This window comes from Eptatretus burgeri, chromosome 17, assembly GCF_056783735.1.
Source record: "Eptatretus burgeri isolate ZD-2024b chromosome 17, Ebu_testis_v1, whole genome shotgun sequence".
Lineage (NCBI taxonomy): Eukaryota > Metazoa > Chordata > Myxini > Myxiniformes > Myxinidae > Eptatretus > Eptatretus burgeri.
Window position 1 is genome coordinate 59,868,558 of NC_140977.1, and position 27,119 is coordinate 59,895,676.

The window sequence follows — 27,119 nt, forward strand, 5'->3', positions numbered from 1 at the left end:
CCCGGATGGTGCTGTGTGATTGGATTGACCATTCCCTTGGGTTGAAGATATCCGGATGGTGCTGTGTGATTGGATTGACCATTCTCTTGGGATGAAGATACCCGGATGGTGCTGTACGATTGGATTGACCATTCTCTTGGGATGAAGATACCTGGATGGTGCTGTGTGATTGACCATCTTTTTGGGAGGAAGATACTTGGATGGTAATGTACGAGTGACCATTATCTTGGGAGGAAGATACCTGGATAGTATTGTATGATTGACCATTATCTTGGGAGGAAGATATCTGGATGGTACTGTACAATTGACCATTCTCTTGGGAGGAAGATACCTGGATGGTACTATTCCATTGACCATCCTCTTTGTTGGAAGATACCTGGATGGTGCTGTACGATTGACCATTCTCCTGGGAGGAAGATACCTGGATGGTAATGTACAATTGACCATTATCTTGGGAGGAAGATACCTGGATAGTATTGTACGATTGACCATTATCTTGGGAGGAAGATACTTGGATGGTACTGTATGATTGACCATCCTCTTGGGAGGAAGATACATGGATGGTACTATTCGATTGACCATCCTCTTTGTTGGAAGATACCTGGATGGTGCTGTACAATTGACCATTCTCTTGGGAGGAAGATAACTGGATGGTGCTGTGTGATTGACCATTCTCTTGGGAGGAAGATACCTGGATGGTACTGTATGATTGGCCATTCTCTTGGGAGGAAGATACCTGGATGGTGCTGTACGATTGGCCATTCTCTTGGGAGGAAGATACCTGGATGGTACTGTATGATTGGCTATTCTCTTGGGAGGAAGATACCTGGATAGTACTATTCCATTGACCATCCTCTTTGTTGGAAGATACCTGTATGGTGCTGTACGATTGACCATTCTCCTGGGAGGAAGATACCTGGATGGTGCGTGCTGTGTGATTGGCCATTCTCTTGGGAGGAAGATACCTGGATGGTGCTGTACGATTGGCCATTCTCTTGGGAGGAAGTTACAGGGATGGAACTGTACGATTGGCCATTCTCTTGGGAGGAAGATACCTTGATGGTAATACACAATTGACCATTCTCTTGGGAGGAGGATACCGGGATGGTACTGTACGATTGGCCATTCTCTTGGGAGGAAGATACCTTGATGGTAATACACAATTGACCATTCTCTTTGGAGGAAGATACCGGGATGGTACTGCATGATTGACCATTATCTTGGGAGGAAGATTCCTGGATGGTACTGCACGATTGACCATCCCCTTGGTTGGAAGATACCTCGATGGTACTGTAAGATTGACCATCCTTTTGGGAGGAAGGTACCTGGATGGTCGTGTACGATTGATCATCCTTTTGGGAAGAAGATACCTGGATGGTGTTGTACAATGGACCATCCTCTTGGAAAATACCTGGATGGTAGTGCACGATTGACTATCCTTTTGGGAGGAAGATACCTGGATGGTACTGTGTGATTGACCATCCTCTTGGTTGGAAGATACCTGGATGGTACTGCACGATTGACCGTTCTCTTGGTTGGAAGGTACCTGGATAGTACTGTATGATTGACCATTCTCTTGGTTGGAAGATACCTGGATGGTTCTGTGTGATTGACCATTCTCTTGGTTGGAAGATACCTGGATGGTACTGTGTGATTGACCATTCTCTTGGTTGGAAGATACCTGGATGGTTCTGTGTGATTGACCATTCTCTTGGTTGGAAGATACCTGGATGGTTCTGTGTGATTGACCATTCTCTTGGTTGGAAGATACCTGGATGGTTCTGTGTGATTGACCATTCTCTTGGTTGGAAGATACCTGGATGGTACTGCACGATTGACCGTTCTCTTGGTTGGAAGGTACCTGGATAGTACTGTATGATTGACCATTCTCTTGGTTGGAAGATACCTGGATGGTTCTGTGTGATTGACCATTCTCTTGGTTGGAAGATACCTGGATGGTACTGTGTGATTGACCATTCTCTTGGTTGGAAGATACCTGGATGGTTCTGTGTGATTGACCATTCTCTTGGTTGGAAGATACCTGGATGGTACTCTGTGATTGACCATTCTCTTGGTTGGAAGATACCTGGATAGTACTGCTCGATTGCCCATTCTCTTCGTTGGCTGTGTCATTTGAAAACACACATTCTGGTATAACAGCATAGTTTGTAACTGAGTCAATAATCATCATTTATTGCACAACCAGAACAAGCCTTGAGGCCATTCATGGTTTAAATTTTTGTGACATCAACATTCGAGTTATGCCATAAGCCTTAAACTTGTGATGCTTTAATGTCCTCATGTGAAACGAGTTAAGTTAGTTTTCTTCAATCACTTTGAATACTCAGAGACGATCACTTGGTGTCTTCCACTGACTGGTCCACCCTTCCTCAATCCATCTTCATTTCCTCTGGATCTGGGGGCAATAAGGAAGAAGAATCATCGTTATATCTGAAACCAACGATTCTCTGTCGGGACGGTTATTATTCACCTTTTGTGTTGGCTTTGTGTGTGCACTAATTCTTACCTTTCATTTAAAATCAGGATTTATTTTTTTCACCAGTGTGGGAATCCGGAGACCTGCACACAGAGAGAACCCTGGCCCAATGTTTCCTGTCCTGCAGGTGAAGCCACAGTGAACGGATTCATGTTTGCTTCAGGTGAGATGTTTGTGTTTGTCGAATGTATAAAACAAAAACGTATTCGCAAATAGAATACCTTTGTTTCATTTAAACCTGCTTACCTGTGCTCCTTATCCTGGTCCGACAAACGATCTCAAATGGTGCGATGAACAAGAGACCGATTTGCCAAACGGATTTATAATCCTTTTCACTGGATCATAAACTTTTACCTTAAAAATATATATATTGCTCGGGACGAACCCATCTGGATGGATGGGTTTATTCCCCCAGCATTATGGATGAGTTAATTCCCCCAGGATTATGGATGAGTTAATTCCACCAGTAATACCGACGGGTTAATTTCCCCAGGATTACGGATGAGTTAATTCCCCCAGTATTACGGATGGGTTAATTCCCCCAGTAATACCGATGGGTTAATTCCCCCAGGTTTTGAGATGGGTTAATTTCCCCAGGATTACGGACGGGTTAATTCACCCAGTGTTATGGATGGGTTAATTTCACCAGGATTACGGACGGGTTAATTTTACCAGGATTACGGACGGGTTAATTCCACCAGTATTACGGATGGGTTAATTCCCCCAGTATGACGGATGGGTTAATTCCACCAGTATTACGGATGGGTTAATTCCCCCAGTATGACGGATGGGTTAATTCCACCAGTATTACGGACGGGTTAATTCCCCCAGTATTACGGACGGGTTAATTCCCCCAGTATTACGGATGGGTTAATTCCCCCAGGACTTGAGATGGGTTAATTCCCCCAGTATTACGGACGGTTTAATTTCCCCAGGATTATGGACGGGTAAATTCCCCCAGTATTACGGATGGGTTAATTCCACCAGTATTACCAACGGGTTAATTCCCCCAGGATTAGAGATAGGTTAATTCCCCCAACATTATGGATGGGTTAATTTCCCAAGGATTATGGATGGGTTAATTCCCCCAACATTGCAGACCCGTTAATTCCCCCAGTATTACAGATGTGTTAATATCCCCAGTATTACGGACGGGTTAATTCCCCTAGGATTTGAGATGGGTTAATTCCCCCAGGATTACGAGGGGTTAATTCCCCCAGGATTATGAGGGGTTAATTCCCCCAGTATTACAGATAGGTTAATTCCCCCAGGACTACGGAGGGGTTAATTCCCCCAGTATTACAGATAGTTTAATTCCCCCAGGATTACGGACAGGTTGATTTCCCCCAGGATTACGGATGGGTTAATATCCCCAGGATTACAGACGGGTTAATTCCCCCAGTATTACAGATAGGTTAATTCCCCCAGGATTACGGACAGGTTGATTACCCCAGGATTACAGATGGGTTAATTCGCCCAGTATTACCGACGGGTTAATTCCCCCAGGATTAGAGATTCGTTAATTCCCCTCGCATTACGGACGGGTCAATTTCCCCAGGATTATGGATGGGTTAATTCCCCCAGGATTACAGATGGGTTAATTTCCCCAGCATTATGGAGGGGTTAATTCCCCCAGGATTAGAGATGGGTTAATTCCCCCAGGATTACTGACGGGTTAATTTCCCCAGGATTACTGACGGGTTAATTTCCCCAGGATTACTGACGGGTTAATTTCCCCAGGATTACTGACGGGTTAATTTCCCCAGGATTACGGACGGGTTAATTCCCCCAGGATTACAGATGGGTTAATTTCCCCAGTATTACGGAGGGGTTAATCTCCCCAGGATTATGGATGGGTTAATTTCCCCAGGATTATGGATGGGTTAATTCAGCCAACATTACGGACCTGTTGATTCCCCCAGTATGACAGATGTGTTAATGCCCCCAGTATTACGGAAGGGTTAATTCCCCCAGTATTACGGAAGGGTTAATTCCCCCAATATTACAGATAGGTTTATTTACCCATCATTACGGACAGGTTGATTCCCCCAGGATTAGAGATGGGTTAATTCCCCCAGCATTACGGATGAGTTAATTCCCCCAGGATTAGGGATGGGTTAATTTCCCTAGTTTTACAGACGGGTTAATTCCCCCAGGATTACAGATGGGTTAATTTCCCCAGCATTACGGAGGGGTTAATTCCCCCAGGATTAGAGATGGGTTAATTCCCCCAGGATTACTGATGGGTTAATTTCCCCAGGATTACGGACGGGTTAATTCCCCCAGGATTACAGATGGGTTAATTTCCCCAGTATTACGGAGGGGTTAATCTCCCCAGTGTTATGGATGGGTTAATTCGGATTACGGACGGGTTAATTTCCCCGGGATTGCAGATTGGTTAATTTCCCCAGGATTACAGATTGGTTAATTCCCCCAGTATTACGGACGGGTTAATTCCCCCAGTATTACGGACGGGTTAATTCCCCCAGTATTACGGACGGGTTAATTCCCCCAGGATTACGGACGGGTTAATTCCCCCAGGATTACAGATGGGTTAATTTCCCCAGTATTACGGAGGGGTTAATCTCCCCAGGATTATGGATGGGTTAATTCAGCCAACATTACGGACCTGTTGATTCCCCCAGTGTAACAGATGTGTTAATGCCCCCAGTATTACGGAAGGGTTAATTCCCCCAGTATTACGGAAGGGTTAATTCCCCCAGTATTACAGATAGGTTTATTTACCCATCATTACGGACAGGTTGATTCCTCCAGGATTAGAGATGGGTTAATTCTCCCAGCATTACGGATGAGTTAATTCCCCCAGGATTAGAGATGGGTTACTTCCCCCAGCATTACGGATGAGTTAATTCCCCCAGGATTACGGACGGGTTAATTCCCCCAGGATTACGGACGGGTTAATTCCCCCAGGATTACGGACGGGTTAATTCCCCCAGGATTACGGACGGGTTAATTCCCCCAGGATTACGGACGGGTTAATTCCCCCAGGATTACGGACGGGTTAATTCCCCCAGGATTACGGACGGGTTAATTCCCCCAGGATTACGGACGGGTTAATTCCCCCAGGATTACGGACGGGTTAATTCCCCCAGTATTACGGACGGGTTAATTCCCCCAGGATTAGAGATGGGTTAATTTTTCCAGGATTACAGACGGGTTAATTTCCCCAGTATTACAGATGGGTTAATTTCCCCAGCTGGAACCTTCAACAGGTGCTTCTGAAGGGGCTGGAGCAAGGACTTGCTGGTTGACGGGCGGTAGTTTTGTTCGAAGGTGTGTCGGTGGTGGTCAGTAGCAGAGTTTGGTGGGAGGTGTACCTCTATCGAGATTGTTTAACTCGATTTTAACTTGTTGCATCATTTGTAGTAAAGGCCCATGGTGCAGTGGCAGCTCTGATTTGTCAATTAATTTTTTTATAGCTCAGGTTGGATTGTTTACCTATTGCTTTGTTTTTATAAAAATAATATCCTCTGAGCAGTTTTGTCTGGGTTCCATTTATTGTCACATTGGTAGGGCTACTTTGCAGCATGATGTTGCATCAATGAGTCGGCCGTCCCTCTGATGGGCATTAACATGGAGTCTGTCTTTCCAGCAATGTCCATTTGATCTCTGTTTCACTGCATGAATCTCCAATACCCGATGAGCTTTTACCTTTTCTTGAGACATTACATTATCCTCTGCTGTTGGTTCAGGTTGTTGAAAATCCAGGGAAGACCCTGTGGTTGCAGAAGCGGCACAGAGTGAAACTATGACAAACCTCCTGGAGGTGAGCCCACAGCGATGGAACCTTCAACAGATGCTTCTCCTTTTGACACTGCAGGTACGATGTTTTTTTTTTTCTGCAGTTATTCAGCCATTTCAACAAAGGGCCTTCTTTTTGTTTTAAAAGAAACAGTTTACTTTGAGCATTAATAGCATATAAGACACATTGCTTCACTCGCAGGACAACCAATGTTGGCGTAATACGCGACTTTAAAAATGGTATATAAACACAAACGAGGTCTTTTGTGATGCCCTCAACAGTAGACGATAAAACCACATTGTTCATCTTGATAACATCTTGGGTACATGCCGGCCTACCTACCCACCAATAAGATGGATGAAATGGTTGGAGGTGACAGATTCTCCTTCGAGCTTCTCTCCGTTGAAAACTGAAGTAACGATCTGTTCAACCTTCACGGTGGACGATGTATGGTCTCTATAGACAGTCCGTTACTAAATTGGGGATTGTGCGGGTGGCAGATTTGACCTCGGGTCCACACAACAGTCCACTGCTACAATTTCATACCAGTGTAAAGCTGTAAGGGGGTCTTGAACGAATTTCTTTATTTTGACCTGGAGGACAAATAGGTCCTGGACAATAAGCTCTAAGTCCTGCTAAAAGGTATTTTTAGGGTATCTCATCTCGATCTCGAGGAGATGACCTTATAAAATGCGTCGTGATGTCTGTCCGTCCATCCATAAGTCTGTCTGTTCATCTCTTCATCTGTTCACTTTTCGCTATTTTTGCTACTCCTCCCTTATTACCAAGCTGATTGTTCTGAAACTTGACACATGAATACAAGACAGCAGCCCACACAACAGCTCTGTCTTGCATCTTTCGATTTCAGATCAGGCGGGCTCCCAGGGCGTTTCCCCCAAATCTCATCCTACAGTCAAATTTCTAAAATCGTCATTTTTCATTCAATTGACATGAGATTTTAAAAGGATTTGCATATTGTGTCACTGAATTGGGAAACCAACTATTTTTGAGATCAAAAGGTCAAAGGTCAACTCAAGGTCAAACTTCTAAAATCAATTTCAATCTGAAAAATAATCAATTTTCATCCTATTGACCTGAGCCTTGATTAAGATTGTCAATTTTAATCTTAATGAATGGACAATTGGATGTATCTATGGCAACATTTGGAGAGGTTCGGGGGGGGGGGGGAGGGTGGATTTTGCAATTATCGTGCTCTGCACGATGTCTTTTTCTCTGTTTTCTTGTTTGTCCGGGCGATATCTCAGCCATCATTTGAGCGAGGAAGCTAAAATTTGGGGACAAAAGTTAAGATTTGCTTTGGCCAAAAAAAAATTAAATTTACTTTTTGATTAATCAATTAATTGATTCATTACTTTATTATGATGGATTTATTAATTACTTATTTATTTTTTTTTCTCATCTGGACAATATCTCAGGTACCTTTTGAGCTAGGAAGCTGGTATTTGGACATGACAATTGATTTGGCTATAAAAGGGTATTCGTGATTTATTGATTCATCAATGAATTATTTATTTTCGATGAATTCATTTTCGAAAAGTTAGAGATTCAGATGAAACGGTGGTGGTTTCGGTATACTATTCTCCAATTGATGAGTAAATTAATTATCTTACGATTATCATTTATTTATTTTAATTATGGAACAAATCAATTAATCAATCAATTATTGTACATCGCTCCCTCCCAATTTTGTCTCCATGTGCTGCACGCCAGCATTGCCATGCACCAAAGGCACTGGAGGATATGTTATTCATTTACTTGGCATGGGGGAAGTGTACTTTGAATATACCTCCACTTGTTATCGGCCTTGGAAAAACGCCATGATAAGCTATCCCCATAAGGATACACACTTCAACACAGAGTTTGTCCAAGGTGCATATCTCCTTTGGGGGAGTGGGGGGGGGGGAGTTAAATCTCGACAACCTTTGTCGTGTGAGCATCAAGCCTTAAGCTACCTGTCAAGTTTGGTTGCAATTGGATAAGTAACGGCCTAATATATCAGTGGTCAAAAAAATTCAGACAGATAGATATCAAATTGTGTATTTTGGCATGATGGGTTGTCTATTACCTTGGTAGACTTGCTAACACCTAAAAGGGGTGGTGATTCGAAAGAAAGGAAAGATGGCATGACTGAGTCAACAACTGAAATGATTACAGGCGCAGTTCTTTTAAGTTTGCCTTGTATCATGAAAGCCAACTGGTTTTGTCAGTTTCAACACATGTAAATAAACCATATATTGTTTTGAAGTATTTTCGCGCGGGGTCTGAAATACGTCCCCAATATCCAATCGATGTTTTAGGCCGAATAACGCAAGTTCCGCACCCTCACTCAGTTCTTGATTCACCGAATTTGGGCCAGGGATCCCTAAATCATCTGAGAGTCAACCCTCTCCTGTGTGTAAACTGATTTGATCGAAATTCTGTGTTATCATTTTACACGATGGTCTGCAATGATGTAGGATCTCAGATGTTTCGATTTCAGGCCTTTGCCTCATTTTCAGTCCTCCCAAGATGGGTCGCAGTAGAACGTGTGCATTATTCTGTAGAACGGTCAACAATTCTGTCAGATTTGTAAAATCCTCGATTTTCATCCAATTGATTTGAATTTTGAACATGATTTGCATATCAGGTCACTGAATTCAACCACCAATTATTTTTGAAGTCAACATCGGCCAAGTTTCTAATATGGTCAATTTTCATCTGATTGACTTGAAATTTGAAGAGGAGTTGCACATTTCCTCATTGAATTCAACCACCAATTATTTTTGAGTTCAACTTAGGTCAAAAGGTCAACATAGGCCAAAGGTCAACAGCTCAGGTGGTATTTCTAAAATCCTCAATTTTTATCCGCTTGACTTGAAATTTGAAAAGGATTTATATTTCAGGTCACTGAATTCAACTAGCCAATTATTCTTGAGATCAATATAGGCCAAAAGGTAAACATAGGCCAAAGGTCAATAACTTTGGTGAATTTTCTAAAATCCTCAATTTTCATCCCATTGACTTTAAATGTTTGTTGTTTTTTGTATACCTTGTCGGGGGCATGAGACAAGAAGGGTGGGAGAGAGAAGGACATAGCAGTGGGGAACAGAGACATTAGGAGATCTGTGGAAGGGAGAGGGATGGAGTGGGGAACAAGGGCTATACAAGATGGACATTACAGGGACTTTCAGGAAGGAAAGCAGGGAATTTGAAGGAGGTGGGGTTGCGGTGGATTAACGGGTAAAAAATATTGTGGTTTTGGGTGGGGGAAGATAAGAGGTGGTGGTGAACAGCTGTTTTGAAGGCCTGGAAGGAAGAATGGGATTGAACAGAGTGAGGGAGTTTATTCCAAAGGTGGGGAAAAAGAGGAATGAAAGAGTGAAGGTGAGCAGTGATTCGTGATTTTGGTAGTTTTACCAGAAGGGGGTTGTTGGCAGACCTTGAGCGGCCTATGGAAATATGGGGGGGGGGATATCATCAGACAGAGCACAGGGAGGGGGATACTGGAGAGGAGATGGTAGAAGACAGAAAGACCACCGACCTGCCTGCGGTGAGAGAGTGAGAGGCCCAAAGACTCAGCCTCATCGTGGGAGATACCAATGATCCGAAATGCCTTGGTTTCCACAGCGTGAAGCCGAGAAAGGTGAGAGGCAGGAGCACCAGCCCAGGGGAAGAGCAGTACACCATCAGGCTGCGGACGAAAGCTTTGTACGTGGTCAGGAGCTCAGGTGGGCTGAGGAATGACTTTGCACAACAGAGGATTTTCAGTCAACGACTGGCTTTGGAGGCCAGGTTGGAAATGTGGCTTTCCCAGGAAGGATCGGGGCAGATAGTGAGACCCAGAAGCTTGAATGAAAGGAGTTCTTCCACAGGACTGTTGAGAAAGTGGATTGGGGGGGGGGTTCCGAATGGTCCTTTCGGAGTGACATAGTGAGAATGTGAGATTTATCAGGATTGAAAGACATGCTACACGTGTTGGACCAGTTTGTGATTTTACCCAGATCTGCAGAGAGCGAAGAAGCTGCGGCTTGCCGGTCTGAGGGATGACAAATGGTCCAGCTGAGGGTGAATTTGAAGATTATTTTCTTATCAGGTCAATTAATTCAATGCACAAATACTTTTTGAGGTAAACGTCGACATTGGCCAGATTTCTAAAATTGTCAGTTTTCATCCGATTTGAAATTTGAAGAGAATTTGCACATTTGGTCATTGAATTCAATCACCAATTGTTTTTAAGGTCAAATTTCTTTTTTTGTATTTCGCAAGTATGGTGCTATGCATGAAATCTTTCTTGCTTGTTACTTACGAAATCTAAAGATTTCGTAAGTATTTTGATGACTTCCGTCATCTGTTTGTGTGTGTTTGTTTGTAGACACGATAACTCGAGAACAGAAGAAGCTATCAATGTCAAATTACACCATGTGATTCAGGAGGGTGATGGCTAGTGCTGATTAGATATTGGTCAAAATCGGTCAAAGTTCAAGGTCACAGTGAGGTCAAACATTCGATTTTTGATGGTTTGGTACAGAATCATCGTAGAAACTTCTGGTTTGCGTCGCTACCTTCTCCAGAGACAGCTTTTATTAGACAAGGTCAGAGGTCAAGTTGACGATTTCGTAAGTACCAGTCTATGACTGCTTGTGTGTTTGTTTGTGTGTTTGTGTGTTTGTTTGTAGGCACGATAACTCGAGAACGGAAGAAGCTACCATTGTCAAATTACACCACATGATTCAGGAGAGTGATGGCTAGCGCTGATTAGATTTTGGTCAAAATCGGTCAAAGGTCAAGGTCACAGTGAGGTCAAACATAATTCCATAAATTCATGTGGAGAAATGGGGTATTTTGCTTCGCTCGACGTTACGAGTTCGTTTTAACTTTGATTTTAAATTTGTCTTCGGTTTTTGCGATCGCTTAGGACGCTTAAAACTCAGTTGTCGAAATTCTGGTAAAAATCCGATGTTTTGGAGACGTTTTAAGATTGTATAAAAATATTTCACTCGCGCATCACGGGTCGTCACGTGATGCAGTGCGCAATTCCGTAAATTCATGTGGAGAAATGGAGTATTTTTGCTTCGCTCGATGCTACGAGTTCGTTTTAACTTCAATTTTAAATTTGTCTTCGGTTTTTGCGATCGCTTCGGACACTTAAAACTTGGTTGTCGAAATTCTGGTAAAAATCGGATGTTTTGGAGAATTTTTAAGATTGTAAAAAATATATTTCACTCGCCGCGTCACGGGTCGTCACGTGGTGCAGTGCACTTGAGCAGACGCGTCGTTGATCACATAATGGTTTTCCGTGTGCGCGCTGACAGTGTTTTCGATAAAGATGGTGTTTAAAAGTCATTTTTTTATCCCAATAAAGGTTATCGTCGCATGCCTGACTCGCTAAGCCATCGGATTATGTAAAGATTGTTTGTGGATGGCCGAATATTACGGTTTTGTGACTTTGATAAAATAATATAAAATAATTGCGTGGAGAAATGGAGATTTTTGCTTCGGTCGACGTTACGATTTTTGATGGTTTGGTACAAAATTATCGTAGAAACTTCTCGTTTGCGTCGCTACCTTCTCCAGAGACAGCTTTTATTAGACAAGGTCAGAGGTCAAGTTGACGATTTCGTAAGTACCAGTCTATGACTGCTTGTTTGTTTGTTTGTTTGTTTGTCCGTATGGAACATGAGTACAGTTTTTCTCTGCATGTTTTTTTCATGTCAACCATCCCACTCTTCTCCCTCCAAGCCTCCCTCTCACCTCTATCAAAAACTCGCCCTTCACCTATCTCCCACCATTCATCCCCCTCACTCATCCTTCCCAAAGTTGCCCCCCTCCCATCCACTAAGCTGCCTCCTTCCACTGCCCTCTCACCTCCATCTCTTCACTCCACCTCAAATCCTCAACTGCCTTTTTCCCCTTCTCTTGTCCCCCCTCTCCCCCAGTACCAGAGAACCTTTTCTCCTCCTCATTCGGCCCCCTCCCCGAGCTATTCTGCAATCCCCCACACCCTTACAACAGCACTCCTTACCTCCGCCCCCTCGTCCCTCGTCCTACCCTCCCCCTCCCCCCACCCCCTGCACCCAAAGCCTCCTCCCGTACCTCTTCATTAAAAGTATGGACCTCAAATATCCGGGGCCTTCGCTCAAACCTTTCAGATCTTTCCATACAGGTTGCCACTGACAAACCAGAGATAATCTGCCTAACAGAAACTTTCCTCCCCCAAGACATGTCTGACTCCCAAGTATCTCTCCCTGGTTACTCCCTCCTCCGGTTTGACAGACCTGAGCCTCGCCCTGGTGGAGGAGTTGCTCTCTTCATCAAAGACTCTATTCCTCACTCTCCATGCACTGCCCTCACTCCCCCACACCCCCAGGAATACCTCTGGCTCCGGCTTCCCCTCAACTCCCACCTCATGTTTATATGTGTACTGTACCGTCCACCTAACAGTGATGACTCCATCTACACCTCACTATCTGAAAACGGTCCAACTTCTATCTTCTCATCCAAACTCTCTCTTCCTCATATGTGGCGACTTCAATTGTCATCATGCCAGTTGGCTTGGTGTGGGTACCTCTCTCACCTGTCATGGCACTTCAGCAAAAGGTTTCTGTGACTCATTGGGACTGACTCAATCGGTCAACTTTCCTACCCGGATCTCAACCAATGGTGCCCCATCTCTTCTGGATCTGATTTTGACAAATCTCTCTGACAATATCTGCTGCTCTTCCTTCGCTCCAATCGGTTATTCTGACCACGTCCTTGTCAAAGTGGACATCTCTCTGGCTATTATCAGAGAACCACCTCACCGTCGTCGAGTCTGCGATTTCACTCAAGCCGACTGGCAGGGTCTCCGAGCAGCCCTCAAACTTATAGACTGGTCTCCTATCTCTTCTTTCTCCAACATCAACTCATCCTGGGAATTCTTTCAAAGAAACTTGCTCTCCCTCATGCACAGATTTATCCCCTCTCGTCTTCAGTTGTCCTTCCCTTCCTCCCGCCCTTGGTTCACTGAAGCTTGTGGTGAGGCAGTTGGCCTGAAACAACTTGCCTTTGCCTCATGGAAAGCAAACCCAACTGAGGGCAAACTTAGTTCCTTCCATAAAGCTCGGAACTAGTGTGTGTCTACCCTCAGGAGAGCCAGAAAACAACATCTTTCTCATCTCAAGTCTAAACTCTCAAACCTCTCTCCCTCCTCAAAGTCCTGGTGGCGTCTAATCAAATCTGTTTCTGGTGTATGTTCCCCCTCCATCCCTCCCTTACCTCAAATGGCAGCACTGCTGATACCGCACGTGAAAAAGCTGAATGCCAAAACTCGGTGTTTGCAGCTAAATCTTGTGTCCAAAACCCATCACTTTCTCTACCCACCTTACCCAGTCGCACCCAACTGTCCCTGGACTCTGTGTCCTTTTCTCCTGACAAGGTGGAGAGCCTGCTGTCAAACCTCGACTCAGATTCTGCAACCGGTCCAGACGGCATCAGCCCACGTGTCCTCAAAGCCTGCTCTTCTGCTCTTGCTCACCCTCTCTCTGTTCTATTCACCCTCTCATTTGCTCAAGGCCATCTGCCATCTGCTTGGAAATCAGCAACCACCACTGCCCTGCACAAAGAAGGTGCAAAGACAGATCCCTGCAACTACAGACCAATCAGCCTTCTCCCAATCATCAGCAAGGTTATGGAATCCATCATCGCTTCAGACATCAAATCCTTCCTCTTCTCCAATGGCTTGATTTCTGATCATCAATTGGGTTTCAGACCAGGTCACTCTACCCTGGATATGCTGCTTCTGCTCTCCCAACAATGGATGGAAGCCCTTAATGCCAGACAGGAAATCCGAGCCGTATCCCTGGATATATCACGTACTTTTGACACAGTCTGGCACCCTGACCTGCTCACCAAACTCTCTTCCTATGGTATCCAAGGCGATCTCCACTCATGGCTAGCAGACTTCCTCTCCTGTCGCAGTCAACGTGTGGCCCTAAATGGAGTTCTTTCATCCCCCCTTCCTGTCCAGGCTGGAGTTCCTCAAGGTAGCGTTCTGGGCCCTGTTCTTTTTCTGGTTTTCATCAATGATCTCTCCGACTCTCTGGAAAATCCTATATATCTCTTTGCTGATGACTCCACCCTCTGCCGTACCATCGGTTATCCCTCAGACCGGCAAGCAGCAGCTTCTTCGCTCACTGCTGATCTGAGTAAAATCACAAACTGATCCAACACGTGGAACATGTCTTTCAATCCGGACAAATCTCACACTCTCACTGTCTCTTCGAAAGGACCGTTTAGAAAACCCCCCCATCCACTTTCTCAACAATCCTCTGGAAGAAGTCCTTTCTTTCAAGCTTCTGGGTCTCACTATCTGCCATGACCTTTCCTGGGAAAGCCACATTTCAAACCTCGCCTCCAAAGCCAGTCACCGACTGGGAATCCTCTGTTGTGCAAGGTCCTTCCTCGGCCCACCTGAGCTTCTGACCACTTAAAAAGCTTTTGTCCGCAGCCTGTTGGAGTACTGCTATCCCCTCTGGGCTGGTGCTCCTGCCTCCCACCTTTCTCGGCTTCACGCTGTAGAAACCAAGGCATTTCGGATCATTGGCATCTCCCACAATGAGGCTGAGTCTTTGGGCCTCTCACTCAATCACCGCAGGTTGGTCGGTGGTCTTTCTGTCTTCTACCATCTCCTCTCCAGCCTCGCCCCCCCTGCTCTCTCTGCGATTTGTCCCCACCACATTTCCGCAGGGCGCTCAAGGTCCGCCAACAACCCCCTTCTGGTAAAACTACCAAAATCACGAATCACTGCTCACCTTCACTCTTTCATTCCCTTTTTTTCCCGCCTTTGGGATAAACTCCCTCGCTCTATTCATTCCCATTCTTCCTCCAGGCCTTCAAAACAGCTGTGCACCACCACCTCTTATCCCCCATCCAAATCCTCGATCTTTTCTACCCCCGATAATCCACCCAAGCCCACCTCCTTCAAATTCCCTGCTTTCCTTCCTGTAAGTCCCTGTAATGTCCATCTTCTCTTCCCCATGTTCCCCATCCCATCCCTCTCCCTTCCACAGATCTCCAAATGTCTCTGTTCCCCACTATTTTGTCCTTCTCACTCCCTCCCCTCCTGTCTCATGCCCCTTTTGATGTGCGTTGTGTGTTAGCTCTCATACGAGCCTCGACAAGGTATACAAAAAAAAGCAGTTCAAGAGAAAGAATTTTAAAAATATTTTTGTGCAATCCAATGTGGCTGCCAGACCATGTGACATCAATTATTGCTGAATACCCTGGTATCCCCAAGGCTTGGGGAATATTTGTGTGAAGTTTCCCCTCGATCTGTCCAGCAGTTCTGGAGAAGAAGATTTTTTTATAAGTTTTTGGGTAACTCCAGCATGGCTGTCAAACCATGTGACCTATGACATCATATGTGTGACTTTTGTTCCTCATGCACTTGCGGTCATGCCTGTCAAGTTTCGCCTCTATCTGTTCAGGCTTTTCAGAGAAGAAGATTTTTGAAGGTTTTAAACAAAAACAATATGGCTGCGGAAGCACGTGACTGATGATGTCATCAATTTTTTTTTCTGTCGATCATTTTATCCCGAGATGACCCTCAAAAAATTCATACTGTGATCACATGTAGCGTTCTACGTATGCAATTTTGACGTCATAATGAAGGCACCTATGACGTCAAAAAAAATCACTTATTCCCCATGAGGATAAATTGCTGTGTACCAAGTTTGAATTTTTTCCTTGGTGCGGTTTCAGAGATAGAGGTCCAACATTTGTCCTTTTTCCAATATGGCTGGCACACCACATAAACTGTGACATCATAATTATCATTAAAACATTCCACCTGAATAGTCGCACCTCTGGTGAAAATCTTGTCTCAATCCGCCAAGCGGTTGCGGAGAAAAACACGAAAGTTATATCCGGACAAACAAACAAACAAACAACAAACAAATGGGCCCAAATGCAAAACCCTGTCCTCCGTTGAAGGTATTAATAAACGTCATGGCTCACGGTCAGGTGTCCGATCAAAGCGGGATGTCTTGTACCCGGCCATCACTGCCAGCAGTTATAAAGTGGCAATTCCAATTATGTCTCTTATTAACCTCCACCATCGAAGATGGACGGAGGTTACTGTTTTCACCCGTCTGTTTGTTACTTGACGAAATCTACGATTTTGTCAATTATGTTGGTCAGTTCAGTTTGTTTGTTTGTGTGTACGTCTCGCTCTACAGGTCGCATTTTGAGTCGGAATGTCATGGAACTTCACCAATGGACTTATTGGCCACCAGAATAGAACCCTATAACTTTTGGCATGTCAAGGTCAGGAAAAATTCCTGAAAATCGCAAAAATCCGTATCTTTTAGCATGGGCCGATTTTCAAAAATTCATGTCTCCGCCAAATCTTAACGGATTCCTTTCAGATTTGAAACACGGACGTAGGAGGGGAGTATCTTTGACTGGATTAAAATTGGTCACATCCGTTACGGATTATGGAGGTGACAGGTATTTTACTTTAATTCTTTTGTTTTTTTGTTTGTTTACCCTAAAAACTATGTTTAACCCCAAAAATACCTATTATTGCTCAATATTCTCGATGGTACGCGTTCTTGTTGAATTTCGTCAAGTCCTGGCCCTGTGGGCCATTTTTTTTTGTTTGTTTGTTTGTGAACAGTATTATGGAAAAACTCCTCGACGGACTTCGACGAAACTTGGTTGGGGGATTAGGTATGGTCCAAGGATCATGCCATTAGATTTTGGACTTGGTCCAAAGTCCAATCTGGCCGCTATGGCGGCCATTTTGAAAAAATATTTGAATTTTTGTTTTTGCATTTTTACATATTTTAAGTTATTTCCAACCCCCCCCTCCAAAAAAAAAAATTTAGAGAAAAAAATTTTTTTTGCAACTTTTTGTTCAAAAAAATTTCGATTTTATCTGAAAAATATTTGAATTTTTTTTTTGCATTTCTACATGTTTTAAGTGATTTCCAACCCCCAAAAAAATAATTGTTAGAGAAAAAAACCCCAGAAATTTTCCAACTTTTTTTTTCAAAAAAATTTCGATTTTATTTTTTTGGCATTTCTGCATGTGCGTCAATCTATTTTATTTTATTCAATCGTGGTTCAGTCGAGTCTGATCCGTTTTGACCGACAATGAATAGGATATCAGGTTCACTTAAGTGACCCAGCAGTATTGGAGGCAGAGGTTTTGCACTCTCCCGAGTGCTCCCCCTCTTGTTAATTATGTGACACACCAGCACACAAACACCACACAAAACAAGTCCTGGCGAAGGTCTGCAATCTCTGATTGCTCTTTTTCTTGTTATTTATTTTCTTATCTTGATTTACACACATTGACGTGTTGATTATTTATTTTCTCTCACAGGAAGACTTTCTCAATCTCACCTTGTTTGTGCTTCTATTTCAGATGTCGTCATTTTCCCTGGGGGTGCAGTCAGAATGTAAGTGATGTTTTTTTGGAATCTGATGAAAATTCCTGAATAATGTGTCATGATTTATCATTCACTCCTTGAATTCATTCTGTGTATTGATAATTTTCAACTGTTCCATGATTTTTACTAAATTTTGAGATTGAGAAACCACTCTGAGTGACCGGCTGGCTACAAGTTACATGAACAACTAGAACAGCACTCGGAAGAGCGACACTCGTTATGCGCATACCTTCGCCAGGCTGAACTGTTTGTTCCTCATCCCATTGATAGGCCAGATCTGTATCCAGACCTTCACCAAAATTTAATCAGCTGGTTCTTTTCACCTACCCAACTCATCCATATCGTTTTGTTGTCCATTCACAACCTTTTGAGATATTTTACAGTACTGTATATCGTTTTTGGCCCAATCTCTCAAATGTGAAGAATCACTGAAAAAATTATAGTATCCGGATCTTCACCAACATTGCATCAACTCATTCTTATCTCACACCCAACCGGTCTACCAAGTTTCGGCCGAATCCGTCAATTACTTTTTTGAGATATCCTGCTCACAGACAGCCAAACAGACAGACAAACAGGGTGAAAACACAACCTCCATTCACATTTAGTGGCAGGCAGAGGTAACTATCTGTCTGTTATAATAAATGTGTGTGTGTGTGTGTGTGTGCGTGCGTGCGTGCGTGCGTGCGTGCGTGCGTGTGTGTGTGTGCGTGTGTGTCAGTGTTCTCAGCAGGCCCGAGGCAGCACTGGATGTTTTTGTAAGGATGGTGATGTTATTTATTAATTTCACGCATTTGTGGGACTTCCTACCAAGCTGTGATCTCTATTTCCCAAACACTTCCTTGAGTATTCATCAAGACCATCTCCATAGCCATCACAAGTAATGGAAGCAATATTGTGCACCCCATAGGTATCCCTCCCTGAAGGGTTTGCCATGCAGTGGTGTACTCACCTGTAGAGAACCACATGCGAAAGGCCTCGTTGTACTTTATGACAGTCGTTTCCACCTTCTCTGGAACGTGGAAGCGTTTCATTGCCTTCTTGGTGAGTACCCATAGCACTGCCCCATAAGCGTTAGTGAGGTCAAGCCAAATAACCTGCAGGTCTTTCTTCTGCCTTCGTGCATCCAGACTTTTGTTCCAGATCATGGAAGAATGCTTGATGGAACCTGGAAAGCATTTTTATCATAGCATTCTGCACCACTATGTTGTAAAATCCATCATCAATCAGGAACCTGGTTCTCCTCCTTGCCATCACACTGAACAGTATCTTCCCTTCAACAGAAGCAGCAATATGGGTCAGAACTGCTTGGGATCTGTGGAGTTGCTCTCTTTAGGTATGAAGATCCCATTGGCTAGACACCGATTCGTCGGCACCAGTGGCGTTTTGCAAGCAGCTCTCAGGAGCTTTCTACATGATCCTGAGCACTTCTGTGCACTTTTTTACACAACTTGTACCACATACCATGAAATACCAGGCGCACTATCACCTCTTTCCTTGGAGATGCCGTCATTCACAAACTCTTGGGAGTGTTTTTCAGGAAAAATGTGGTTTTATTCCCCTTTTTCTCCTTCTATCTATCTCCACCTCCCCCCTCTATCTATCTCCACATCCCCCCCCCATCCCTCTATCTATCTCCATCCTCCCTCTCTGCTCTCTCTTCTTCTTCTTCTTCTTCTTCTTCTTCTTCTTCTTCTTCTTCTTCTATCTCGCACCCTCGCTCCCTCGCTCCCTCGCTCCCTCGCTCCCTCGCTCCCTCGCCCCCTCGCTCCCTCGCTCCCTCTCCACCTCTCCACCTCTCTCTCTCCTTCTCTCCCACTCTCTCGCTCCCTCTCCACCTCTCGACCTCTCCAAGACTCTCTATCTCTATCTCTATCTCTATATCTCTATATCTCTATATCTCTATATCTCTATATCTCTATATCTCTATATCTCTCTATCTCTCTATCTCTCTATCTCTCTATCTCTCTATCTCTCTATCTCTCTATCTCTCTATCTCTCTATCTCTCTATCTCTCTATCTCTCTATCTCTCTATCTCTCTATCTCTCTATCTCTCTATCTCTCTATCTCTCTATCTCTCTATCTCTCTATCTCTCTATCTCTCTATCTCTCTATCTCTCTATCTCTCTATCTCTCTATCTCTCTATCTCTCTATCTCTCTATCTCTCTATCTCTCTATTTCTCTATCTCTCTATCTCTCTATCTCTCTATCTCTCTATCTCTCTATCTCTCTATCTCTCTATCTCTCTATCTCACTTTCTCTCTATCTCTCGCTCTCTCTCGCTCTCTCTCTCGTTCTCACTCTCTCGCTTTCTCTCTCTCGCTCTCTCTCTCGTTCTCACTCTCTCGCTTTCTCTCTCTCGCTCTCTCACCTCTCTCTCTGTCTCTCTGTCTCTCTGTGTCTCTGTCTCTTGCTCTATCGCTCTCTCGCTCCCTCTCCACCTCTCCACCTCTCCAAGACTCTCTCTCGTTCTCTCGTTCTCTCGCTCTCTCGCTCCCTCTCCAGCTCTCTCTCTCTCTCTCTCTCTCTCTCTCTCTCTCTCTCTCTCTCTCTCTCTCTCTCTCTCTCTCTCTCTCTCTCGTTCTTTCTGTCATTCTCTCTCTCTCCCTCTCCCTCTCCCTCTCCCTCTCCCTCTCCCTCTCCCTCTCCCTCTCCCTCTCCCCCTCTCTCTCTCTCCCCCCCCTCGTTCTCGCTCCCTCTCCACCTCTCTCTCCTCGTTCTCGCTCTCTCTCTCTACCTCTCTCTCTACCTCTCACTACCTCTCCTCTTCTCTCTTCTCTCTTCTCTCTCCCCCCCTCATTCTCGCTCCCTCTCCACCTCTCGCTCTCTCTCCTCGTTCTTGCTCCCTCTCCACCTCTCTCTCTCTCTCCTCGTTCTCGCTCCCTCTCCACCTCTCTCTCTCCTCGTTCTCGCTCCCTCTCCACCTCTCTCTCTCTCTCCTCGTTCTCACTCCCTCTCCACCTCTCTCTCTCTCCTCGTTCTCGCTCCCTCTCCGCCTCTCTCGCTCCCTCTCCGCCTCTCTCGCTCCCTCTCCGCCTCTCTCGCTCCCTCTCCGCCTCTCTCGCTCCCTCTCCGCCTCTCTCGCTCCCTCTCCTCTTCTCTCTTCTCTCTTCTCTCCCCCCACTTTGCACAGCTATTGATCACTTGGTACGCATGTGTAATCGCAGGGCCAGGGCGTTGTTGCTCAGTCTCTGGCGGTACGTGTGGAGCCTGTGTTGCTTCTCCTTTTCTCTCTTCTTATCGTGTAATGTTGAGAGAGACGGAGAGAGACGTGTTTTTGGGCTAACCACTTAAAGTGGTTACTGGTTATTAGTGATAGTGGAACGGTGGGTTTTCCCGCTGAGCTATTATTAAGGTTTTTTTTCCCTCTTCTTTCTGCTCTTTACTTGGGCTTATAACCATTACACTTTTGTTTGATATTTTTTTCTCTTTATTAGTAAAATGGCGAGTAAAAATCGGCGAGGGAAGATTGACAGAGGCAATTTGAAGGTTTTTTCGTTGGGATGGCGGAGGGTGCTTCCAAGTACTTCCGGTATTTCGGTATCACCTCTGGTTCTGAGTTCTTGTAATTTGGTATTGATCGGTAAGGTCCTTATTTTCACTCTTGGTGATCCCCAGAGAATGAGAGTATATGGAGGGGGTATCGGGGGAGGATGATGGGGCACTCTCCTCAAGAAGTGTTAGAACTTCTCGAGTGTTGGCCATGAAGAGGGGCAGGCCTGGTGATGGAAGTAGTGAGGAGTCGGAGGTGCGGAAAGGGGTTAAGGATAAAGAGGAGCCGGGAGATAAATTCCCAATTATAATTTCAGCTGTGGAAGGGTCCAAGTCGTTAATTTTCAATAACCCTATAAAATTGGCTACCGTAATTGGAAAAGAATTTGGTGACGTACATTGTGCAAGGAAACTTCGATCGGGTGACCTTCTGATCCAGTGCAAATCGGTGGCCCAGCGGGAAAAGATTCTGAGAGTCTCTCTTTTTGGGGATATTGGAATATCTGCTCACATCCCCAGGTCTTTAAGGGAGTGCCGGGGTGTAATTTATGGGATTGACCTGGACATTGATATGGAGGTTATCAAGAGGCATTTGGCTGACATGTGAGTAGGTGATGCTCGTCGCCTTGCGTCGGTAAGGGATGGGGTGAAGGTTGATACCACATGTGTGGTGTTGTCCTTCTCCATCCCAGTTCTTCCTCCTAAAGTGTTCCTGGGCTACCAAGCCTTTCCTGTTCGGGAGTATATCCCTCCCCCCTTAAGATGCTACAAATGCCAGAGATTCGGTCATACTGCAACATCCTGTCAGGGTAAATGGCGTTGCAGCAAATGTAATGGAGATCATGAGTATGACAGTTGTACGAGCGTCAAGATGTGCTGTGCCAATTGCGGTGGGGAGCACAGTGCAGCCTACAGAGGTTGTTTAGAATTTCAAAGAGCGGCTCAGATCCAGCAAGTGAAAACCACTAGGAAGTTATCGTATGCGGAGGCGGTGATCAAGGTCCCCAAAATTGTGTTGCCAGTCAAAGAAACGAATAGGATTACGAAAACTCCAGCTCCGGTTAAGATACAAACAGTTTTGGTGGGTTGTCAGACGGAGACAATAGATCAGGATTGCCAAACTGAGGATTCAAGTGCCATGGTGGTTTTGAATATATCCAAATTGGGGTTCATTGGATTTATTACTGAAGTGGTAAATTGCACAGCTGTTGTAAATAGGAGATCGGAGAAGATTAGCATTATTGCTTCAGCAGCCTGCAAACATCTGGGATGGGATGTTATTTCTTCCAAGGATATTAATGAGATATTTAGCAAGACGGGCAATAAAAAAGAGAGAGAAACCAGTCCTGATGCCAAACAGTCTCAGGACTCAATGTGATAAATGTTAATAATCCAATGGAATGCTAAAAGTCTAGTGGTGCACGGGTCCAAATTTAAAAAATACGTCTCTGATTTGTTAACTAAACCGGATATTATTTGTTTTCAAGAAACATGACTCAAGGAGCATAACCGATTCCATATGCTGGGGTATACCCTTATTCGTAGGGATAGAGCTCGAGGTAAAGGGGGTGGGTGTGGCATTATGGTGAAATTTGGTGTTCCCTTCACAGAAACGGAAGACATTACGGAGCTGGAGTGTATTCTTATCAAGGTCCATGGCTCGAGGGGGAGGGTTACAATTATAAACTTCTATAATCCTTGCCAACCATTGATGCACAAGAGTCTCCAGGAGGTTTTTACAAGGTGCGAGGGGGTGGTACTTGTCTGTGGCGATTTCAACAGTCACAATATTCTCTGGGGCTCTAAAGACACTGATAGGAACGGCGATATTATTGAGGATTTGATCGATGAATTCGATATGGTGATATGAAATGACGGACAGGGAACATGTATAAATCCATCCACAAGGAAGATGTCCCCTCTGGATCTCACTCTTATTTCTTCAATAGAAGCTGCGAGATGCGATTGGGAAGTCCACGATGACAACCTAGGGAGTGATCACTTTCCTGTGATCACTAATCTCCAATGTGAAAGGGGTTCTGTGGACTCACTCGGACCGGCTTCTTGGAACTTTTCTAAGGCGAATTGGGGTCAGTTTTCAGATCGATGTGTCAGGGAAGTGAAGGAAGAGATTGGTGTTCACAACATAGATAGCATCAATAGGAATTTTGTTCAAATTATGAATAACATTGCTTGTGAAACAATCCCAACCTCAATTCCTTCAGTGGGTAGGAAAATTAAGGTCACCTGGTGGAATGATTGCAAATTGGCAATCCAGGGAAGATGGGCGGCTCTAAAGAGACTTAGGAAAACCCTCAAGTTGGAGGACGTTATAGAGTATAAGAGGAAAAGGGCGATAGCCCAAAGAACTATAAAACGGGCCAAGTCTGCCTCTTGGAAATCATTTTGTTCATCAATTAATCCGGATACCCCTATCAAAACTATATGGGGAAGAGTCAAAAGTATACACGGAGTTAAGTCGGGAAGGAGATCTTTTCCAGTGATTATTTCCCAGAGCATAGCCCTGTGTTCTAATGCAGACAAGGCAGAAGCCGTGGGCCAATTCTTTTCTAGTAGCGAGAATATCATAAAGGATGACGTTTTAGAGGCTCGTTTTCCCCAAGTTGTCAGTCAATCCAGGGCGATCACCAATATAGTTCTACCTTCAAATCCTTCACTCAATCTTGACTTCACTATTTGGGAACTGAAGCAGGTGATTCGTTCGGCTAAGAATAGCGCCCCAGGCCCGGATGGTTATCGTTCCTTATGTTCAAGCACTTGGATGATCGGATGTTGAGTGTTCCTGAGTTTCTTCAATAGGATTTGGGCTTTAGGGAAACTTCCCTGTGATTGGAAACGCACTGTTGTAATTCCTATCCTGAAAGAGGGGAAAGATGGCACTGTCCCATCTTCATATCATCCGATTTCCCTTATTTCAGTTGTTTGCAAATTAATGGAGAAAATGGTGAATAACCGATTGGTTTTCTTCTTGGAAAAGAACAAACTATTGTATAAAGGCCAGAGCGGTTTTTGAAAGGGACGGTCCGTTATGGATCACATTTCCGCACTGGCAAATGATGCAAGGAAATCCCTAGGTAATCAGGAGTCTCTTCTGGGAGTGTTTCTTGATATCCAAAAGGCATACGATTCAGTCTGGAAAAATGGCCTCCTTTATAAACTGAGTAATCTCGGGGTCAATGGCAGAATGCACGATTGGATTGGTGACTTTTGATAGAATAGAACATTTCAGGTGAGGGTTGGCCTGAGCCTCTCCTCTTCGTTTCATTCTGATGAGGGCATTCCCTCATCTGCTTAAGCTGCTTAAGCCCAACACTCTTTAGTATTATGATAAATGATGTTGCCTCCATCCCCAAGCTCCATAGCAAGTTATTCTTGTTTGCTGACGACATTGCTATGTGGATCCGGTGTAAAAATCTTGCTATTTCGAGTAAAAAACTCCAGGGCGATATCCGGCTCGTGGAGAAATGGGCCGAAGACTGGGTTTTAAACTCTCAGCTTATAAGTCCAAGTTATCATATTTTCCCGTAAGAAGAAAACGGATGACATAGCAATGGTAATTAATGGCACTTGCATCCATCCATCTCGAGTGGTGTCTTTCCTCGGAGTCACTTTTGATAAGGGACTAACCTGGGCTCCGCATGTGAAGGAGCTGACAGGTAAATGTGCCAAAGGCATAAATTTATTTTGTTGTCTCTCTGGAACAGAGTGGGGAGCACATCGTGACAGTCTTCTCATGATATACAAAGCTAAAATTTGTTCCCACCTGGATTACGGATTCCTGGCTTTCGGTGATATGGCCAAGAGCAACCAAAAAAAAACTTGAGACTGTCCAGTCAAAAGCTCTTCGTGTCTGTTTAGGTACTTTTATTAGCACTCCAGTGTCTGCCCTTCTGGTGGAAATAGGTGAGATGCCCTTGTCCCTTTGCTGAGAGTTGCTGAGAATGAAATATTGGGCTGGATCCACTTCTTCTGGGGACAGCCATCCTGGTAAATCCAAATTTGAAAATTGTTGGGAATACCTAAAGTTAGACAACAACTCCGCTTCCTTGCCTCTTGGCCTGGCCTGTATCAAGTTAGCCAAGGAAATGAAACTGGACTCCCTCCCAGTCAGCCCCCAACATAAAGTTCCCATTTGGCCCCCCCTGGACACTTGAACCCCTTCATCTCCGCATGGATCTCTGGGGAAAATTGGATTCAGTTAATTCTGTGGTAAAGCGCAACCTGGCTATCGAGTTTATAAACGCAAGTTGGAGTCAATCTTTGCATGCATATATATATATATATATATTATGCGGATGGGTCCAAAGAACCCTCTCAAGGAAGGACAGCGGCGGCTATATGTATCCCGGATGTCCGTGTGGTCAGGGCTTTTCGGTTAACCGATCATCTTTCAATTTTCTCGACGGAACTATTTGCAATCGTCCTAGCTATGGAATGGATAATCAAGTTCAATCCTCTTAGTGCAGTTATCCTCTCGGACTCACTTTCGGCATTACAGGCGCTGGAATCCTTACAGGGTGGCTGTAGGTATGACTTTGTCCTAGAAGCTTGGCATTTGTATAACATCATGAACTGGAGGGGTCTGGTGGTGGATTTGTGCTGGATCCCCGCACATGTGGGCATCGGGGGGAATGAGGCCAGTGACCTTGCGGGAAAGCATGCCCTCAGATTGGACAATGTCACCTAAATCCCCTTGGGACCTTCAGAAATCATTAGTCTGGTCAAGGACCGTATTGAGGGAAAATGGCAATGTCAGTGGGACTCCTGCACTAAGGGGAGATTTTTTTTTTCACAAGGTGCAGTCGGAGGTGGTTCCGCTTGTTAAGCTCCCCAGGCTCTCCCGGAGGGACCAGGTAGTGCTTTGTAGAATAAAACTCGGGCACTGTCGCTTAAATGCATATACCTCCATAGAATTGGATGTCACCCAACGGGGTTCTGTGATGTGTGCAGAAAACCTGAAGACCTAAATCACGTATTTCTAAATTGTCCTCTCTATGGGGAACCGAGGCAGCATCTTGTACGGCGTATAAGAGTTATGGGGATAAGGGTGTTGGATCTGCAGGTGATGTTGCGGCGGATGAACTGGAAGCACCCTCAACTCTGTAAGGCGGTATTAAAATTCCTGAAGGAATGTGGGAGACCCATTTAAAATGTATCTGCCTTTGAAGGGCTATGGCTGTAGGCGAGTTTGATTAGATTCTGGTGCGTGGCGTGGATAGAGCCTTCTGGCTCTGACAGCGCCATTAAACCCTCAACAACAACAACAACAACAACAACAACAACAACAACAACAACAAAAAAGGATCGGCGAGGTGTTTCCGCTCACAACACCGACGAGGTGTTAACAGACAAGCACGGCATGTGCTTCGTGCCGCCGGAAGACCTCTTGCTGGAAGAAGCTCTCCTCACGATCGGCGAACTCATCGGTTGTGAGAACATTCGGGCGGCGTCTCGAATGTTCCACAAGATCGTTGTTTTCGTCTCGAATGTCCACCTCGCACACGTTGTTGTGTAGAATGGACTCTTTCTGGGTGATGACCCGGTATGTTCCCGTTTCATCGTGGGACACTCCGGCATCAAATATTTTGTTGTCCAACGTTTTACCGACGGTGTCTGAGGAAAACATTCTTTAAAAACTCGGTCAGTGCGGTTCTGTGGTGTGGAGAATTATTAAATCTTCCATTCGTACCATGGATGGAAAGTTTAAACACATCGAAACGTTTCGACGGGTTTGCTATGTCGTTTTAAAAGATGGTGTGACGCAGTTAAATATCTCTCTCGTGTTTAAAACAGAAAAAGGTGAGCTTAGGGTTTTTGCTGCAACAGAGAGGCTAATATGCCATGAGTGTGGAGCGTCCGGCCACACAAGGCAATATTGTCCTTATGTGAGGAAAACATATTATACGGTAACC

At 44.7% G+C, this 27,119-nt stretch overlaps 1 long non-coding RNA gene across 1 annotated transcript; it reads left to right on the top strand.

Annotated features, from left to right (window-relative positions):
* The first annotated feature begins 1,868 nt into the window (after window positions 1-1,868).
* On the top strand, window positions 1,869-17,779 carry LOC147010263 (uncharacterized). The gene is made up of 3 exons (XR_015052936.1): window positions 1,869-2,660; window positions 6,211-6,338; window positions 17,668-17,779. It is a non-coding gene; the product is annotated as an uncharacterized LOC147010263 (long non-coding RNA).
* The last annotated feature ends 9,340 nt before the right edge of the window (window positions 17,780-27,119 follow it).